The sequence below is a fragment of the Cetorhinus maximus genome, chromosome 15 (genome assembly GCF_964194155.1).
Source record: "Cetorhinus maximus chromosome 15, sCetMax3.hap1.1, whole genome shotgun sequence".
Taxonomy (NCBI): Eukaryota; Metazoa; Chordata; class Chondrichthyes; order Lamniformes; family Cetorhinidae; genus Cetorhinus; species Cetorhinus maximus.
The window spans coordinates 89,101,149-89,122,779 of record NC_135893.1 but is presented as its reverse complement, the minus strand read 5'-3'; the positions used below and the strand labels follow the sequence as shown (position 1 = coordinate 89,122,779).

At 43.5% G+C, this 21,631-nt stretch overlaps 1 protein-coding gene across 7 annotated transcripts in view; it reads right to left on the bottom strand.

The window, feature by feature from the left end:
• The window catches only part of tsc2 (TSC complex subunit 2), a 120,718-nt gene that overhangs the window by 77,903 nt on the left and 21,184 nt on the right, over positions 1-21,631 (bottom strand). For 6 of the 7 annotated variants that reach the window (XM_078558927.1, XM_078558921.1, XM_078558924.1 and 3 more), the window contains exon 1: positions 9,569-9,658. The exons of the other annotated variant lie outside the window; for it this stretch is intronic. The gene's annotated coding sequence lies outside the window, so the exon portion shown is untranslated. Of the gene's footprint in view, positions 1-9,568; positions 9,659-21,631 lie in introns of those variants that run through there. 7 annotated transcript variants of the gene reach the window in all.

The window sequence follows — 21,631 nt, the reverse complement described above, 5'->3', positions numbered from 1 at the left end:
CTATCAACGGAAGTGCTACCATATTCACCAAGCAAGGGCTTGCAGCCCTCTGCTCAAGGCTATCCAGGAGCACTTGAGCAGAACTTTGTAGTTATCCTTCAGCTCAATCAGGTAAAATGTAATATAGCTCCCCGAGTGAACTGTATCAAATGAAACCACAGACAAAGCAAGACCCCAGTAAGTACCAAGTCTGTTAACTTTAGGCAGAGTAACAATATATGAGTGCAACAACCAGCCTCTTGCACATTTGGGCTCAGGAGCACAATTCAGCCAAAGTTCCAAACCTGGTTGGGAGGCTATTCTCCTCCCAAAGCCTGTGCCATCATTCCGTTACATCATGGCTGATCTGTATCTTAGCTCTATTTTGTGTGTGGATTGGACTTTGCTTGGAAATGGGATCTAGCTTCAGTTCTGACCCAAAGTACCTGTTAACATTTGCTTTATATACTCTTAGATGAGCTGGGGCAGACTACTGAATGTCAGGCACTGTTTCTAAAAACATACCTTGGCATGAGGCAAGGGAGCAAATTGGAGGGAAAACAAAATGAAACATTTGAGTGTTGGATGAGTCACAATTTGTTACAGTTAACCATTGGCAATGTCAAAGCCATTGACTTCAGGCCCTGCTACAAACTCAGTACTCTAGCCACTCACTCCATCACCCTTCACAGCCACATCTCAAATTGACCATAGCATTCCAGTTGACACCAAGCTGAGGTTACAAAGGCACATTGCCTTCATGCAAAAGGCCACTTAATCCCATCTCCGTAACATTGCTGCTGCATCAGCCCATCTACCGCTTGTAGATGACCTCCCATCCTCCATAAACTTCAGCTTGTCCAAAACCTTTCTGCCCATATCACATCCCACACCGAGTCTCAAGAATTATGCAACTTAAAGATTCTCAAGCACCTCCAAAGCTACCATTGAGTGTATAGCAGAACAGGCAATTCAGGCTTACTGGTCTATGTTAGTGTTTATATTCCACATGAGTCTCTCCTGCCCTACTTCATCTAGCTTATTACCATATCCTATTTCTTCACTCTCATGCTTATCTAGCTTCCCCTTAAATGCAATGTTATTTTCCTCAACTATTTCATGTGTTCAATTACAAGTTCAACGTTCTAACCACATTTGGGGTAAAAGGTTTCTCCTAAATTTCCTGTTGGATTTATTATTGACTCTCATATTTATGACATAGCAGTTGTAAATGATCCAAACACACTGCACGAAATAGAAGTTGTAGCATTGCCGGGGGTAACATTCGCAGAATGAAGTTTATTATAATCCACAAATCAAAAATACTGCCTGAGTGTATATAATTTGAAAGGGACTACTGCACATTCAAAGAAACATGGAAACAACAAACCAATTGACAAAGTTTGTTTGAACGCTTTAGTGCATAAGTGGATCGCTTTTAAAGGTAAAATGCTGATTGTGCTGGATGAACATATTAAAAACCAGGGTATTCAGATTAAACAAACATAGTCCAGAATAATCTTTAAATACACCTCTCTTTGGACTTTCTTTTCTACATTAAAGATGCTATATATTTTGTTGTGCTGTTTTCATATCCTTCCACTCACTTGTTTTAAATTAATATTTTGGCAACTCATGCAAACTCAAATAACTTGGGTTATTTTCGCAGATCTCAAACCTGCCTTTTTGGCATGGAAATAAAACCAATGCAAACACTCAACTTGTTTACGACAAAGTAGTACAAAAATGGCAAGAAACAAAACCCAAATCTGACATGTTTGACCTCAAAGCTCCTGTTATAAAAATCTACACGAATTCATCAGAAAATTAAATACATTAAGGATGTGGGAGTTTCTTTGTTTAAAATTGCACGAAACTGAAGCAAATTCATTAACCCTCAAATCACAAATCAGTGTTTGTTGCATCAATAATACCATCAATGTTATTAGAAAGCTATAATCCAATTTTCTTGGCTCATTTTGGGCTGGTTCCCTTCCTAACCGGCCTAGCTGTCTCACTGCGGATTGTCCACAGCAATCCGCACTGCATAATTCACCCCAATTAATTGAAACAAGGCCAGCTTTCCTCCAAACAAGTTCAAACAAGGCAAGATTAAACTGTTATGTAGCACACACGTTCACACAAATTTTCATTCCTACTCCCTTCATCCCCAAGAGCAGTGTCTTAAACTCAGATGCGGTTTCATAGATGCCAGCAACTCTTTTTGGGTGATGAGTGAATTAGTAATTGTATTTGTTGAGTACTTTTCACAACCCAAAAACACATTATGACCTGTGTTATCAGCAGTGTAGTCTAAGGCAGATACAGAGAAACTATTTCTTCTGTTGAGGGTAAAGAAGAACAGAGGAGGCATAAACTTAAAATTAGAACTGGGCTATTCAAGAGTGAAAGCACCTCACCACACAAGTGGTAGTGCAAATCAGAAATTCTCTCTTCTAAAAGATGGTGGATGCTGGGACAATTGAAGTTTCTAAGGCTTGAGGGCAGTAGAAAGGTATCAAGGAATTTTTTTTTATTCATCATGGGATGTGGGCATCGCTGGCTAGGTCAGCATTTATTACTTATCCCTAATTTCCCTTGACAAGGTGGTGGTGAGCTGCCTTCTTGAACCACTGCAGTCCATAAGACCAAAAGACGTAGGAGCAGAAGCAGGCCATTCGGCCCATCGAGTCTGCTCCACCATTCAATGAGATCATGGCTGATCTGATAATCCTCAACTCCACTTTCCTGCCTTTTCCCCATAACCCTAGATTCCCTAACTGATTAAAAATCTGGCTGTCTCAGCCTTGAATATGCTTAACAACCACGCCTCTACAGCCCTCTGTGATAAAGAATTCCACAGATTAACAGCCCTCTGAGAGAAGAAATGCTTCCTCATCTCTGCCTTAAATGAATGACCCCTTACTCTGAGATTATGCCCTCTGGTCCTAGACTCTCCCACAGGGGAAAACAACCTCTCAGCATCTGCCCTGTCAAGACCCCTAAGAATCTTATATGTTTTAATAAGGTCACCTCTCATTCTTCGAAACTCCAATGAGTACAGGCCCAACCTACTCAACCTCTCCTCATAAGAAAATCCCTCCAAACCCAGGATCAACCTAGTGAACCTTCTCTGGACTGCATCCAATGCCAGTACATCTTTCCTTAGATAAGGGGGCCAAAACTGTTCACAGTATTCTAGGTGAGATCTAATTTGTGCCTTGTATAGTTTTAGCAAGACTTCCCTATTTTTATATTCCATTCCCTTTGAAATAAAGGCTAACATTCCATTTGCCTTTCCTATTACCTGCTGAACTTGTATGTTACGTTTTTAAGATTCATGCACAAGGACCCCCAAATCCCTCTATGCAGCAGTTTTCTTCAGTCTTTCTCTATTTAAGTAATATTCAGCTCCTCTATTCTTCCTGCCAGTGCATAACCTCACATTTTCCTATATTATATTCCATCTGCCAAATTTTTATCCACTCACTTAACCTGTCTATATCCTCTGTAGGTTCTTTGTGTCATCCCACCTATTTTGGTGTCATTCGCAAACTTGGCGATAGTACATTAATTTCCCTCATCCAAGTCATTAATATATATTGTAAATAATTGAGGCCCGAGCACTGATCCCTGTGGCATTCCACTAGTTACAGGTTGCCATCCTGAAAATGCCCTCCGTATCCCAACTCTCTGTCTTCTATTAGTTAGCCAATCCTCTTTCCATGCTAATATACTGCCCCAACACCATGGGCTCTTATCTTAAGTAGCCTTATGTGCAGTATCTTAGCGAAAGCCTTTTAGAAATCCAAATATATTACATCTACTGGTTCCCCTTTATCTATCCAACTTGTTACCTCCTCAAAGAATTCTAATAAATTTGTCAGGCATGATTTCCCCTTCATGAAGCCATGCTGACTCTGCTTGATTATATTCTGTATTTCTAAACGCTCTGCCATTACATCCTTTATAATAGACTCTAACATTTTCCCAATGATGGATGTTTAGCTAACTGGCCTATTGTTACCTGTTTTTTGTCTCCCTCCCTTTTTGAATAAGGGTGTTACATTGGCAGTTTTCCAATCCTCTGGGACTTTACCAGACTCTAAGGATTCTTGGAAGATTACTACCAGTGCATCCACTATCTCTGCAGCTATTTCCTTCAATATCCTGGGATGCAACCCATCAAGTCCAGGTGACTTATCGGCCTTTACTTCTCTAGTGATAGTTATTGTATTTATTTCCTCCCCCCTTTTGCCCCTTGATTATTTAGTATTGTTGGTATGCATGTGGTGTAGGTACACCCACAGTGCTGTTAGGGAGGGACTTCCAGGATTTTGACCCAGTGACTGTGAAGGAATGAGGATATAGTTCCAAATCAGGATGGTTTGTGGTTTGGAGGGAAAATTCTAGGTGGTGGTGTCTGCTGCCCTTGTCCTTCTAGATGGTAGTGGTCGTCGGTTTGGAAGGTGTTAAGGAGGCATGGTGAGTTCCTGCAGTGCATCTTGTAGATGGTACACACTGGTGCCAATGTGTGCCAGTGGTGGAGGGAGTAAATGTTTGTGGATGAGGTGCCTATCAAGTGGGCTGCTTTGTCCTGGATGGTGTCAAGCTTGAGTGCTGTTGGAACTACACTCATCCAGGCAAGTGGAGAGTATTCCATCACACTCCTGACTTGTGCCTTGTAGACGGTAAACAGGTTATGGGGAGTCAGGAGGTGAGTTACTCACCACAGGTTTCCTTTCCACTGACCTGATCTTGTAGCCACAGTATTTATACGGCTGGTCCAGTTCAGTTTCTGGTTAATGGTAAATCCCAGGATGTTGATAGTGGGGGATTCAGTGATGGTAATGCCACTGAATGTCAAGGGGAAATGGTTAGAATCTCTCTTATTGGAGATGGTCATTGCCTGGCACGAATGTTACTTGCCACGTCTGCCCAAGCCCAGATATTGTCCAGGTCTTGCTGCATTTGGACATGGACTGCTTCAGTATCGGAGGAGTCACGAATGGTGCTGAACATTGTGCAATCATCAGCGATCATCCCCACTTCTGACCTTATGATGGAAAGAAGGTCATTGATGAAGCAGCTGAAGATGGTTGGGCCTGAGGACCTCTTGCAGTGATGTCCTGGATCTGTGATGATTGACCTCCAACAACCACAACCATCTTCCTTTGTGCTAGGTATAACTCCAACCAACGGAGACCTTTCCCCCTGACTCTCATTGGCTCCAGTTTTGCTAGGGCTCCTTGATGCCACATTCAGACAAACGCGGCCTTGATGTCAAGGGCAGTCACTCTCACCTCTCCTCGTGAGTTCAGCTCTTTTGTCCATGCTTGAACCAAGGCTGTAATGAGGTCAGGAGCTGAGTGGCCTCGGTGGAATGCAAACTGAGCATCAGTGAGCAGGTTATTGCTAAGCAAGTGCCGCTGATAGCACTGTTGATGACCCCTTCCATTAATTTACTGATGATCAAGAGTAGACTGGTGGGGTGGTAATTGGCCGGCCTGGATTTGTCCTGCTTTTTGTGTACAGGACATACATGAGCAATTTTCCACATTGCTGAGTAGACACAAAAGTGAGTAAATCGAGATAAGATATAAATTGGTTGTGAATGGGGAAAACACATGAGGGGCTGAGTGGCCTTCTGTTTAAATTGGCAGAGATAAGACAACTGTCATTGAATTATCTAGTCAGCTTCACACTGGAATAACTATGCATTGCCCCACTCTGAGATTCCATTTAATCCACCGGATGCTGCCTATGCAAGAACAAAATGCAGAGAATTCTGTCAATAGGGAAGATGGTGGCATAGTGGCACTGTCACTAGACTAGTGTTCCAGAGACCCAGGGTAATGGGGACCTGGGTTCAAATCCCACTACGGCAGATAGAGAAATTTGGAATTCAATGAAAATCTAGCCATGACCATGAAATCATTGCTGATTGTCATAAAAACCCATCTTGTTCACTAAGCCCTTTAGGGAAGGAAATCTGCCGTCCTTAATTGGTCTGGCCTACATGTGACTCCAGCAATGTTGAGTCTTATTGGTGTGCCCCCTATATGAATGAATTAAAAAATACAAAGACCCAAACAACCCCAGGCTTGACCAGGTATTTCAGAAAGATGCAGCGCTCCCATACGATCACTGCAATTTGAGAGGTCACTTCCTCCACAAATGGCCTTTGTCAGATGCACAGAGGGAGCAGCAATTCCGACTGAAAATGCAAACTTCTTGGCTGTTACAGTACAAAAAAAGCAACATTTATCTCCAGTAATATGCCAATTGTTCTTCCAGGTTCTGGTTTTCCTTCAGCAACATAGAAAAAATGCTAAAGAGGACAGAAATCAGACTGAAATATTGTCCACATGTGAAATGTATTGCTGCAGATTTCTACCACCCACCATTACCACTGGCAAACCTGTAACAACCAACACTGCCCATTATTCTGTTTAGCTCTTCAACCAATTGGACTACTGGATGTAATTTTCAGTCCAAACATACATGGCATTAACCTTTCATATACCACCTTTGTACTTAAATAAACTGTGGTAACACTGCAGCCTGAAGTGTCTACATGGTACCAGATATAGTAAAAACTTTATTATCCGGTGTGCATGGGGAATGGATAGTATCGGTTAATCAAAAATGCCAGTTAATGGAGAGCTCCATTTACCAATGGAATGCAGCGTAATACTTGTAGCATGAACTAATATGCAAATACTTGGAGTAAAAAACAATATTCTTTTTACTTCTAATCTTCAACAGTACATTAAAACATAAAGTATAAAATAATACAATATGCAGGTACGGGTTCCGGGTAACTTTGTAATTGCTTCCAGTTGGTGAAGTGACTTTTTGTATTAGGGGAACATTAGAAATTCTGGTTAGCAGAGAAATCCAGTTGGTAGAGTGCGAGATAACACAAGGTTTACTGTACTAATTTAACCTGGGCACAGTCAAATCAAGTAGCACAAAAGATTGCAGAATTTAAATGCAGGTTGCACCCATAGCTTCTTTATGCTCGAGTATCTGCGGTCTTTTACATTGGTTTGACACTCCTTAGATCAGAAGAAAGCTCTGCCCACAAGTTCAAAGGTAAGTTTCCACCAATTGCACTTATTCAAACGGGATGGGGTGTGATTTCAATCGCATTGCGTCCAGATTTTCAAGCGCACATGGATTCATGATCACCTAACCAGCAGCCACTTCAAGGCACTGACCAAGTCTGCCCTGCTCTCCAGCAAAAATATTAATTCAGCCCAGCAGCAACCAGCAGTCAACTGAAGGCACCTGCCGCAGATATCAGGGCTGCTCTTTCAATCTACTCTCAGAACCTCACTGACAATTAGCACAAGCATTACAGCAACTAGACCAGAATAACCGCAAGATCAACTTTCCCCCAACTTTTGCCACAGAATGTAAGGGCAGGCTTAAAAACAAAAGAAGCACACACAAGACAATAACCTGTATTGATACTAATGCCTTTAAATGTAGCAAAATATCCAAAGGCAATCCAGGGATGCAAGAAAAACCAGATCCCAAGGCAAAAGGAAAAGATCATGAGATAATAACTATAAAGCATACACATTTACTGTAGCAATCTGTTCATGCAAAAATACTATTGCATGAACATATCAGGATACTACAGGGCAGGGAAAAACTGCACTAAAGCCAAAACTCACTGAATGCAATGCTGTGAAAAACATCAGCTGTGATACTTTGGAGTCAAAATCTAAACCCGCCACATTTTCCAAATACAAACTAATCTCAAATCTCTGGCACATAAAAACTGCTCACATTAGCACTAGATGCACGCTCACATCAAGATCTAAAGTAATAACTGCCACCTTGTTTTCATGCCTGAAAAAGACACAAAAGGAGCAGTGACTATGGCAGAATGCTGATTATTTGCAAGTGATGTCAACAGATACAATGTCATTTTCAAGTGAAAGAACATTGGAAATAAGAGTAGGCCATTCGGCCCCTCGAGCCTGCTCCGCCATTCAACTAGATCATGGTTGCTCTTCTACCTCAATGCCATTTTCCAGCACTATCCCCATATCCCGTGATATCTTTAATGTCTAGAAATCTATCAATCCCTGTCTTGAACACACCCAATAACTGAGCTTCTATAGCGCTCTGGGGTGGAGAATTCCAAAGATACTCCACCAATCGACTGAAGAAATTCCACCTTATCTCAATCCTAACCAGCCTGCCCCTTATTGAGACTGTGTCCCCTGGTTCTAGACACCTTCCCCCACTCCCCGAGCCAGTGGAAACATCCTTCCGGCACCAACTCTGTCGAGCCTTTAAGAATTTTGTTTGTTTCAGTGACATCCTATCATTCTCCTAAGCTTTAGTGAATACAGGCCCAGTCTCCTCAATCTCTCCTCATACGACAATCCCACCATCTAAGGAATCAGTCTGGTGCACTTTTGTTGCACTCCCTCCCTGGCAAGTGTATATACAATTGCAGCAAGGCCTCCTTACTCCTGTACTCAAATCATTTTGCAATAAACGCCAACATACCCCACCTACACCCACCCCGAGGCTCATACCTCCTCCCTCGCCAGGGCCAGGAGCTCAACACCCTCCCACCATCCCAATCCCCCAGACCCCAGGGGCTTGACCCTGCCCACCCCAGCTGGCCACAAGGACTAGACCCACCACCCCATATCCCAGGGCTTGATGCCCCAAACAAACGCAGGAGCTCAGACACCCCCCCACCCCCCACCCCAGACCCTCCTACTTCACCAGGGGCTCGACCAACCACCCCCTTCACCCCCCTCCCCTTGCCGCCCTCCTCCCCCTTCCCACCCTCCTCCCCCTTCCCCCCACTTCCCCCTTGCCCCCCTCTTCCCCCTTGCCCCCCTCCCCTTCCCACCCTCCTCCCCTTCCCCCTTGCCCCCCTCGCCTTCCCGCCCTCCTCCCCTTCCCCCTTGCCCCCCTCCCCTCTCCTCCCCCCTCTTCCCCCTCCCCTCCCTTCTTCCCCCCTCCCTCCTCCTCCCCCCTCTTCCCCCTCCCCTCCCTTCTTCTCCCCTCCCTTCTTCCCCCCCCTCTTCCCCCTCCCCTCCCTTCTTCCCCCCTCCCTCCTCCTCCCCCCTCTTCCCCCTCCCCTCCCTTCTTCTCCCCTCCCTTCTTCCCCCTCCCCTCCTCCCCCCCCTCCTCCCCCCCCCTACCCCCTCCCTACCCCCTCCCCTCCTCCCCCCTCCCTCCCTCCCCTTACCCCCTCCCTACCCCCTCCCCCCTCCCTCCCTCCCCTTACCCTGCCCTCCTTCCCTGGGGCCCGGGGTCACACCCCCCCCTGCCCTCCTTCCCTGGGGCCCGGGGTCACACCCCCCCCTGCCCTCCTTCCCTGGGGCCCGGGGTCACACCCCCCCCTGCCCTCCTTCCCTGGGGCCCGGGGTCACACCCCCCCCTGCCCTCCAACGTCATCTTCCCTGCGCGCCCCTCCCCCACCTCTGCCAGTAGCTGTTTACTGCAGCGACCTTCCCCTGTCAGCAAGTCCCGGCCTCGTTGCCTCTCCCGGGCTGAACTAGTGCAGCTCCTCCCCTCCCACTGACCCCGATCGCGGGTTGCCACTCACCCTGCTGCCTGTTCTGAGCTCGGCCGCTTCACTCTCCCATTGCACCAGCTCCGGGACCCCGCTGCAGGCCCAGCCCTCCCGGAACTGACGTCACGCGCACCGGGATGTCCGATCTTATGGCGTGCGCCCAGGCGCGGTGCCTGCTGGATATTGTAGTTCAGTTGTAGTTTTGTTGCGGATTTTATTGTCCATCCATTCTTGGGCTGTTGGCATGATTCACAAGGCCAGCATTAATTGCCCATCCCTGACTGCCCTTGAAAAGGTGATGCTGAGCCTTCTTAAATAACAAATATTATGCAAAATATTGTACTCTTTCTGAACCTGAACAAAAGTGCAAATACATGAGCAAGTTCATGCAATAAAATGGAAACTTCTAAGTTTCAGTAAAATGGACACAGTATAGCTGAGTGGAAAACTGATTTATATGAAGTGCCTTCCATACTTTCGATTGAACAGATTGTAACATACAAAATTGAATGAAGCATTAATCTTTGTAAGAGTAGAAGTTATTTGTTGATTAATAAAAACTTGTCATTTTTTTCAGAATTCAGATGTAGCAACATGCATGCAGACAATGCTCAAAAGTCAGCAAGGATCTCATAGACATAGAAAAGTTACAGGACAGAAGGAGGCCATTCGGCCCATCTTGTCCATGCCAGCCCGAGGACACCCATGTGCTCTTTCTAATCCCACCTTCCTGCACCCAGCCCATAGCCCTGCAGCTTACAGCACTTTATGTGCAGATCCAGGTACTTTTTAAAAGAGTTTAAAGTTTCTGCCTCTACCACCAACTTGGGCAGCGAATTCCAGACACCCACTACCCTCTGCGTAAAAAAATTCTTCCTCATGTCCTCCCTACACCTTCTGCCACTTATCTTGAATCTATGTCCCCTGGTTCTAGAATTCTCCACCAAGGGAAACAATTTTATCCTGTCCACTCTATCTATTCCCCTCATAATTTTGTACACATCAATCAAGTCACCTCTCAGCCTTCTTTGTTCTAAGGAAAATAACCCCAACCTATCCAATCTCTCCTCGTAGCTACACTTTTCTAACCCTGGCAACATTCTTGTAAACCTTCTCTGCACTCTCTCCAGAGCTATTATGTCCTTCCTGTAATGTGGTGACCGGAACTGCACACAATATTCCAGTTGTGGCCTCACCAGTGTTTTATACAATTCCAACATTACATCCTTACTTTTATTTTCTATACCTCTGCCAATGAAGGAGAGCATTCTATATGCCTTCTTTACAGCCTTGTCTACTTGAACTGTTGCCTTCAGGGACCTGTGTACTTGTACGTCAAGATCTCTCACTTCATCTACGCCTCTTAGTATATTCTCATTTATTGTGTAATCCCTGTAACTGTGTGACTTCCCTAAATATATGACCTCACACTTATTACAGGAGGAATTGAAGTATTGGTTAGTAAGAAATATTTAGGTTCATGCTTTATTGAAATAAAGTTATAGAAAGCATTTTCAAACAACAGCCCGTGGCCTGTATCCTCAAACACAAACTGTTCCAATTGGTCAACCTTCCAGAGTTTAGAAACATAGAAAACATAAGAAATAAGAACAGGAGTAGGCCATTCGGCCCCTTGAGCCTGCTCCACTATTCAATAAGATCATGGCTGATTTGCTTGTGTTTCGAATTCCACATTCCCATCTACCCCTGATAACCTTTGATTCCCTTGCTTAACAAGAATCTATCTACCTCTGCCTTAAAAATATTCATTCACCCCGCCTCCACTGCCTTCTGAGGCAGAGAATTCCAAAGTTACACAAACCTCTGAGACAAAAAGTTTCTCCTCATCTCTGTCCTGAAAGGGCGACTTCTAATTTTAAAACAATGCCCCCCTAGTTCTGAACGCACCCACAAGAGGAAGCATCCTTTCCGCATCCACCTTGTCAAGGCCATTCAGAATCTGGTATACTACAATCAAATCACCACTCACTCTTCTAAACTCCAGTGGAAACAAGCCCAGGCTGTCTAACCTTTCCTCATAAGACAACCCGCTCATTCCAGGTATCAATCCAATAAACCTCCTCTGAAACACATTTAAATCCTTTCTTAAATAAGAAGACCAAAACTGCACACAGTATTTGAGATGTGGTCTCACCAATACCATGTATAACTGAAGCATGACATCCTTACTTTTATGTTCAATTCCTCCCGTAATAAAGGAGAGCATTCCATAAGCCTTCTTAATTACTTGCTGTACCTGCACACTAAGTTTTTGTGATTCATATAGGTGTTCTAGTACATCCCGCTGCACCTCAGAATTATGCAGCCATTCTCAATTTAAGTAATACTCTGTTTTTTTATTCTTCTTGCCAAAATGAACAACTTCACATTTTCCCAAATTATACTCCATTTGCCAGATCTTTGCCCATTCACTCAACTTATCTATATCTGTCTACAACCTTCTCATGTCCTCTTCACAAAATACTTCCCTACCGATCTTCGTGTTGTCTACAAATTTAGCTACTATGCCATCCATGGCTCCCCTCATCTAAGTTATTGATGTAAATTGTAAAAAGTTGAGGCCCCAGCACAGACCGCTGCAGGGTTCCACTGATCACATTCTGCCAATCCGAAAAAGACCCATTTATGCATACTCTCTGTTTTCTGCCAGTCAGCCAATCTTCTATCTATGCTATGTTACCCCCTACAGCATGAGCTTCTATTTTCCGCAATAACCTTTGATCTGGCACCTTATCAAATGCCTTCTGGAAGTCCAAGTACCTTATGTCAACAGGGTCCCCTTTATCCACAGTACGTGTTACTCCTTCAAAAAATTCCAAATAAATTGGCTAAACATGATTTTCCTTTTACAAAACCATGCTGACACTTCCTGATTACCCTGAGCTTTTCTCAGTGACCAGCTATAACCTCCTTAATGATCGATTCTAACAAATTCCCCACAATAGACGTCAGGCTAACTAGCCTACAGTTTCCTGTTTTCTGCCTCCCTCCCTTCTTGAATAGAGGGGTTATATTTGCTACTTTCCTGTCTGATGAAACCTTTCCTGAATCTAGGGGATTTTGGAAAATTAACACCAGCGCATCCACTACCTCATTAGCCACCTCTTTTAAGACGCTAGGATGTCATCCATCAGGACCCGGAGACTTGCCAGCCATAGCACCATCAGTTTGCTCAATAGCATTTCCCTAGTGTTATGGTACAGCAGATGGTAAATGCTGAGATGTTAAAATCCCAGAGGGAAACATGAAACAACTGCCACAACTGTTTTGCAATTTCTATTTATTTTGAGATGCGTGCCTTTAATTCAGTAGGAATAAGACCACCGAGTCTTATAGGTTTCTTACAAAAGTAAATTAAACATTTATTAATTAAAGGAATGATTTTAAGCACATACATAGGTTTACAAATTACTACTATCATAACTCCTAGCTCCCTAGTTAATCTAACTCTCAGTTACACCTCCATTAAAGCAACATTAAAACACATAGATTTTAAAAGGCCCAGGCAAAGTAACACGATACCCTGAACAGTCAAACTCAAAGTGAGTTTCCTTCACTTCAGTTTGTGTAGACAGCAACTTGAGGCTTAGAGGCTGGAGGCTTTTCACATTTGTTAGATCTTAGAATTCCTTCTTTCCTTACAAATAACCTCATCTCCTTTATACATGTGTATTAATGTAAATCCCATTGTCCCAATATGCCTTTTCAACTCTACTTTTCTAATAATAAAAATCTTTCAAAGTACCAATTTTATCAACAAGCTTTGGGAAAAAAATAAACACACTGTTTGGCTTCTTCTGGCTTAGTGTAACATTTCACCACCTCTTTTGAAATTCAAATTACTCTGGTTTATCTAAAAATGCAAATTTTCCCTTTACACCTCACATTCTAAAACTTCAGCCATGTTTACCTATTTAACATTTCAAACCTAGCTGCTCTTCTGATACATCAAAGCTTTCAGACCAGCAATTAAGGCCCACACACACACAAACACACACAATAAATTCCAATAACCTTATGAAAATTATTATATTTTCCTGACACCCCGTGAATCGTCATAATTTAAAAAGATGACTTCATTTTCTTAACCAATCTTACATTACCTCCTATACTTATTGCACTATTACATTACCGGGTTTATGCATTAACATAATATATATTCAAATCCTCGATATCAACAGAAATCATTCCAGTCCAGTGTCCAGGTTTAAATGTCCAATTTTCCCTTAAAACTTCAAACTCTTGACAATGCATCTACAATTGGATTTTCTCATCCAGGCACATGTATAACCTGCAGATTAAATGGTTGTAGTAATAATCTCCATCTGAATAGCCTTGCACTTTTGTCTCAAAATTTGTCCAAAAACATAAAAGAATTGTGGTCTGTATAATCAATTCTTTCTGACGAATTGTTTGCCATGTAAATCTCAAATGCTGCAATGCTAACACCAAACCCAAAGTTTCCTTTTTGATCATTGAATATCTTCTTTATTGTACATTCAACGTCCATGAAAAATACCATATCAGTTTTTCAATTCCATTTTCATCTTCTTGTAACAGTACAGCCCCAATACCTATATCGCTTGGGTCAACAGCCAATTTAAATTGCTTGGCATAATTGGGTACTGCCAAAACTGGTGTTGTAGTCAATACAGTTTTCAAACTATCAAATGTCTTCTGACACTCCTGTGTCCATTTAAATTCTTGTTCTTTTTTAATTGTTCAGTCAATGGAGCAACCACACTGCTAAAATTTGGTACAAATTTCCAGTAAAATCCACTTATGCCCGGAAATCTCAAATCTTCTCATTTTGTTGTAGGCACGGGGAAATCCATGATAGCCTTGACTTTCACATGTCTCGGAGCCACCTAACCATGCCCAATGGTATGGCCTAAATACGTAACTTGTGCTTTTGCAAACTCACTTTTAGCCAAGTTCATCACCAAAATAGCTTCTTGTAATTGACAAAACAATTCTTTTAGATGCGGTAAATGCTCTTACCACGTTTGACTGAAAACTATCAAGTCTTCAATATAAACAGCACAATTGCTCAGACCCGCAATTACTTTGTTTGTCAGTCTTTGAAATGTTGCAGGTGCATTTTTCATAACAAATTGCATGACTTTAAACTGATATAGCCCATCTGGTGTCACAAAAGCCAATATCTCCTTTGCTCTCTCTGATAACGGCACTTGCCAATATCCGCTTAGCAAGTCAAACTTGTGATAAATTTTGGTTGCCCCACTTTCTCAATGCAACCTTCCAACCGTGGTATACGATATGAATCCGCTTTTGTCACTGCATTCATCTTTCGATAGTCCACACATAGTCTTTGTGTTCCATCCAGTTTCGGTACCAGCAAAATAGGCGAGCTCCAGTTACTGCAACTAGACTCAATAATATCATTTTGAAGCATTAATTCAGTTTCTTTCTATACTTGCAATAGCTTTGCCAGATTTAATCTATAAGGTTATCGTCTTATTGAAGATGAAACTTCTACACATACATCATGTATAGCTAAATTTGTTCTCCCCAGCTTATTCCCACAAATAGCTTTGTGTGACTACAATAGCTTCTCCAAATCACTTTGACACTTGTCTGGAAGGTAAGTCAATATTAATATTTAAATTTTCAAGTGCCCCCTCACTATCCAATTTGATTAGAGGAAAATCAATTTCAAAATCCTGCATTTCTACTTCCTTCTCATTATCTACCACCACTAATACCTCCTTTTGGTCCTCCTGCCTGTCAAAGTACTTTTTGAGCATATTTACATGACACACCCTCTACTTCTTTCTTCTATCTGAAATATTTATTAAATAATTTACTTCACTCAGTTTCTTTTTAATCCTGTAAGGTGCACTAAACCTTGCATTTAACGAGTCACCCAGTACTGGTAACAGAACTAGCACTGTCTCCCCAGCAACAAAACTACAAGCTGTAGCTTTCCTGTCTGCTATCATTTTCATCATCTTTAAATGTTCCTTAGCCAACTCACATGCTCTGTCATATCTCTCTCTGAAGGTTGATACATAATCCAGGAGAGTAGTTCCTGAATTTTGACCCACCAATTTCTCATGAATCAATTTCAATGGTCCCCTTACCTCATGATCATAAACTAGTTCAAAAGGACTAAAATCAGTTGAGGCATCGGGAGCACCCTTAATAGCAAATAACAAGGATGGAATTCCCCAGCCCAATCCTATGGATAATCCTGACTATACACCCTCATCATAGTTTTTAGAGTTTGATGCCATCTTTCATCCATGCTTTCATCATCTCTAAACTTGACTTCTCCAACGCCCTCCTAAGTATTTTCCTGAACACCATCCTATTCTCTTTAGTTCCATAAGAACGTAAGAAATATAAGCATAAATTGGCCTTTTAGCCCTTCAAAACTATTATTCCATTCAATAAGATAATTATTCAGTAAGAATTCTAGTTCATCCACACCCTGTTCCACTCTGAGATCCACTTCACTTACCACTCGCTGACCTCCATTGATTCTCCATCTGAATGTCAAATACCTGATGCTTATCTAGAACCATATGGCCTTATTCTACCCTACCTCTGCAATCTCTTCCAATCTTATCTGCTCATTTGCACCCTCTGCTCTATCAACACTGGCCTGCTCTTCATCACCACCGCCCCCCCCCCACCCCCCCAACAATAAGACAATAAGACATAGGAGCAGAAATTAGGCCATTCGGCCCATCAAGTCTGCTCCGCCATTCAATCATGGCTGATAAGTTTCTCAACCCCATTCTCCCGACTTCTCCCCGTAACCTTTGATCCCCTTACCAATCAAGAACTTATCTATCTCAGTCTTAAATACACTCAATGACCTGGTCTCCACAGCCTTCTGTAGCAATGAATTCCATAGATTCACCACTCTCTGGCTAAAGAAGTTTCTCCTCATCTCTGTTCTAAAAGGTCTTCCCTTTACTCTGAGGCTGTGCCCTCGGGTCCTAGTCTCTCCTACTAATGGAAACATTTTCCCCACGTCCACTCTATCCAGGCCTTTCAGTATTCTGTAAGTTTCAATCAGATCCCCCCTCATCCTTCTAAACTCCATTGAGTATAGACCCAGAGTCCTCAAACGTTAATGTGTTAAGCCTTTCATTCCTGGGATCATTCTCGTGAACCTTCTCTGGACCCTCTCCAGAGCCAGAACATCCTTCCTGAGATACGGGGCCCAAAATTGCTTACAATATTCTAAATGTGGTCTGATCAGAGCCTTATAAAGCCTCAGCAGCACATCCCTGCTTTTATATTCTAGTCCTCTTGAAATAAATGCCAACATTGCATTTGCCTTCCTAACTACCGACTCAACCTGCAAGTTAACCTTAAGAGAATCCTGGACTAGGACTCCCAAGTCCCTTTGCACTCCAGATTTCTGAATTCTCTCCCCACTTAGAAAATAGTCTATGCCTCTATTCTTCCTACCAAAGTGCATGACCTCACACTTCCCCACGTTGTATTCCATCTGCCACTTCTTTGCCCATTCTCCTAACCTGTCTAAATCCTTCTGCAGCCTTCCCGACTCCTCAATACAACCTGTCCCTCCACCTATCTTTGTATCATCTGCAAACTTAGCCAGGATGCCCTCAGTTCCTTCATCTAGATCATTAATGTATAAAGTGAAAAGTTGTGGTCCCAACACTGACCCCTGCGGAACTCCACTAGTCACCGGCCGCCATCCTGAGAAGGACCCCCTTATCCCCACTCTCTGCCTCCTGCCAGACAGCCAATCTTCTATCCATGCTAGTACCTTGCCTCTAACACCATGGGCTCTTATCTTACTGAGCAGCCTCCTGTGCGGCACCTTGTCAAAGGCCTTCTGGAAGTCCAAGTAGATAACATCCATTGGCTCTCCTTTGTCTAGCCTGCTCGTTACCTCCTCAAAGAATTCTAACAAATTTGTCAGGCATGACCTCCCCTTAATGAAACCATGCTGACTTTGCCCGATTTTACCATGCACTTCCAAGTATTCTGAAATCTCATCCTTAATAATGGACTCTAAAATCTTACCAACAACCGAGGTCAGGCTAATCGGCTTGTAATTTCCCATCTTTTGCCTCACTCCCTTCTTAAACATAGAGGTTACATTAGCGATTTTCCAGTCCTCTGGGACCCTCCATGACTCTAGTGATTCCTGAAAGATCACCATTAATGCCTCCACTATCTCTTCAACTATCTCCTTCAGAACTCTGGGGTGTAATCCATCTGGTCCAGGTGATTTATCCACCTTCAGACCTTTCAGTTTTCCTAGCACCTTCTCCTTGGTAATGGCCACCATACTCACCTCTGCCCCCCAACTCTCTTGAACTTTGGGGATGTTACTCGTGTCTTCCGCCGTGAAGACTGACACAAAGAAACTATTTAGTTCCTCCGCCATTTCTTTGTTCCCCACTACTACTCCTCCAGCATCATTTTCCAGTGGCCCAATGTCCACTTTTGCCTCCCTCTTACCCTTTATATATCAAAAAAAAACTCTTGCAAGCTTCTTTTATATTACTGGCTAGTTTATCCTCATATTTAATCTTCTCCCTCCTTATTTTTTTAGTTATCCTTTGTTTGTCTTTGTAGGCTTCCCAATCCCCTGGCTTCCCACCGCATTGTATGCTTTCTCTTTAGCTTTTATGCTGTCCCTGACTTCCCTTGTCAGCCATGGTTGCCTCGTCCTCCCTTTAGTATGCTTCTTCTTCCTAGGGATGAATTTTTGCTGTGTCTCCCAAATTACTCCCAGAAACTCCTGCCATTGCTGTTCCACTGTCTTTCCTGCTATGCTCATCTCCCAATCAATTCTGGCCAGCTCCTTCCTCATGCCTCTGTAGTGGCCTTTATTCAACTGTAATACCGTTACATCTGATTCCAGCTTTTTTCTCTCAAATTGCAGGGTGAATTCTATCATATTATGGTCACTTCCTCCTAAGGGTTCCTTCACCTTAAGCTCCTTATCAAATCTGCCTCATTACACATCACTAAATCTAGAATTGCCTGTTCCCTAGTGGGCTCCACCACAAGCTGCTCCAAAAAGCCATCTCGTAGACATTCCACAAATTCCTTTTCTTGGGATCCACTACCAACCTGACTTTCCCAGTCAACCTGCATATTGAAATCCCCCATGATCACTGTAACCTTGCCTTTCTTACACGCCTTTTCTATCTCCTGGTGTATCTTGTGCCCCACATCCTGACTACTGTTCGGAGGCCTGTACATAACTCCCATTATGGTTTTTTTACCTTTGCGGTTCCTCAGCTCTACCCACACAGATTCTACATCATCTGACCCTACCTCGTTTCTTGCTATCGATTTAATTTCATTTCTTACTAACATTTCTTATCATTCTTCCCATCTCCCTCTGTTCTACGACAGATTACAGAACTTTTATCAGTTTGTTGAATTTACTCATGAACTCTCTCCCTAACACCCTCCCACCTTGCTACATCTCTTTTCACCTAAAAAAATATTATTTTTAAAATTCATTCACGGGATGTAGGCTTCGCTGGCTAGGCCAGCATTTATTGTCCAACCCTAGTTGCCCTTGAGAAGGTGGTGGTGAGCTGCCTTCTTGAACCGCTGCAGTCCATGTGATGTAGGTACACCCACAGTGCTGTTAGGAAGGGGGTTCCAGGATTTTGACTCAGCAACCAGTGAAGGGACGGTGATAAATTTCCAAGTCAGGATGGTGAGTGACTTGGAGGGGAACTTCCAGGTGGTGGTGTTCCCATCTACTTGCTGCCCTTGTCCTTCTAGATAGGAGTGGTCGTGGGTTTCAAAGGTGCTGTCGAAGGAACCTTGGTGAATTCCTGCAGTGCATCTTGTAGATGGTACACACTGCTGCTACTGTGCGTCGGTTGTGGAGGGAGTGAATGTTTGTGGATGTGGTGCCAATCAAGCGGGCTGCTTTGTCCTGGATGGTGTCAAGCTTCTTGAGTGTTGTGGGAGCTGCACTCATCCAGCCAAGTGGGAAGTATTCCATCACACTTTTGAATTGTGCCTTGTACAATGGACAGGCTTTGGGTAATCAAGAGGTGAGTTACTCGTTGCAGGATTCCTAGCCTCTGACCTGCTCTTGTAGCCACAGTATTTATATGGTTAGTCCAGTTCAGTTTCTGGTCAATGGTAACCCCCCCCAGGATGTTGATAGTGGGGGATTCAGTGATAGTAATGCCATTGAATGTCAAGGGGTGATGGTTAGATTCTTTCTTGTTGGAGATGGTCATTGCCTGCCACTTGTGTGGCAGGAATGTTACTTGCCACTTGTCAGCCCAAGCCTGGATATTGTCCAGATCTTGCTGCATTTGGACATGGACTGCTTCAATATCTATGGAGTCATGAATGGTGCTGAACATTGTGCAATCATCAGCGAACATCCCCACTTCTGACCTCATGATGGAAGGAAGGTCATTGACGAAGCAGCTGAAGATGGTTGGACCGAGGACACTACCCTGAGGAACTCCTGCAGTGATGTCCTGGAGCTGAGATGACTGACCTCCAACAACCACAACCATCTTCCTTTGTGCTAGGTATGGCTCCAACCAGTGGAAGAGTTTCCTCCTGATTCCTATTGACTTAATACTTATTCATTTGACCATGCCTTAATCCCCTTCCCTAACTCCTTTGTACTCCGGCTCAAGACCAATCTCTAGCTGTAGAGCATCAGACCATTGCACGTTTTGCAACTTTAAAAGTGTCAGCTGTATTCACTATGCTCTACATTAGGAGGTTATAGGTTTAAGTCCCACTCCAGACTGACACTCCAATATAGTAGTGAGGGAGTGCCACACTGTCGAAGGTGCCATCTTTTAGACAAGACATTAAACTGAGGCCCTGTCTGCCCTTTCAAGTGGATGTAAAAGATCCCATGCAACATGCAAAGAAAAACAGGGAACTCTCCCCAGTGTCCAGTCCAATAATTATCCCTCAACCAACACTTAAAACTGAGAAGCTGGTAATTTATCTGTGGGGGCTTGCTGTGCATAAATTGGCTACCACATTTCCTACATTACATTTCAGAAAAGTACTTAATTGCCTGTAAAGCATTTTGGGACATGCGGAGGGTGTGAAAAGCGCTATATAAACAGGCTGCGTTTGTTGCTAATGCTGTGCGTGCGCAGTTCTAGTGTTTTACTCTGGGCAGGGTTTAGGAGCATAGGCCAGGGTTGTGGTCCAGAAACAGTCTGTGTGTTTTAATATTGCCTGCCACTGTGAAAGTTCTTCTTGTATAAAATTAGGAAAGGAAAATAATAAATTTAATATAACATGAACTGTTATAAGAGTGTTCATCTATAACAATGTAATTGCATGCGGCCCTAACACAGTCCATTGTTTCAACTTCCGGACCTCGCTCTTCCCTCCAGCCGCAACATCAGCCTCACTGCTCCTTGGCTGCAGCCTTTCCTGGGGCTTTCCCCGCCCGACACATATCTCAGGCCTCTGGAGGGAGTTGATCCAGGCAAGAGGAGAGGGTTTTGTATCTGTGCAGGGGATTAAATTCTCTGAAATTGATGACGGTTCTGGATCCCTGTTACATCGTCCCACTGGCCCGACAGGCATCAATAACATCATTGGATTTCTGCGTATGCATGGTCGGCTATTGGCAGCCATCTTGCATGGCCACATTGCGTTGGCAGGAGACAGTGCTATATAAGTGCATCGCGGCTGGTTCAAAATCCTGGAACTCCCTCCCTAACAGCACTGTGGGTGTACCTACACCACATGGACTGCAGCAGTTCAAGACAGCGGCTGACCAGCACCTTCTCGAGGGCAATTAGGGATGGGCAATAAATGCTTACCTAGCCATTGACACCCACATCCCATGAACAAATGACAAAGGACGTTTTTTTTTTCCCCTTATAATAAATTCAAATTGTTGACATTGGTCCAGACCTGCCCTGGGAGTCTGTTATACCATGAAAGGCCAATGAGTGACATTCCAGTGACTGCTCTCACTGGTAGGGACAATAAATGAAACGATATAGCTGCATGTACAGGGATAGCACGGCAGAGGGAGCGAAGAGTAAAGAGATTGTTGGGCCCAGAGTATCGAGGGCCATCAGATCCCATGTA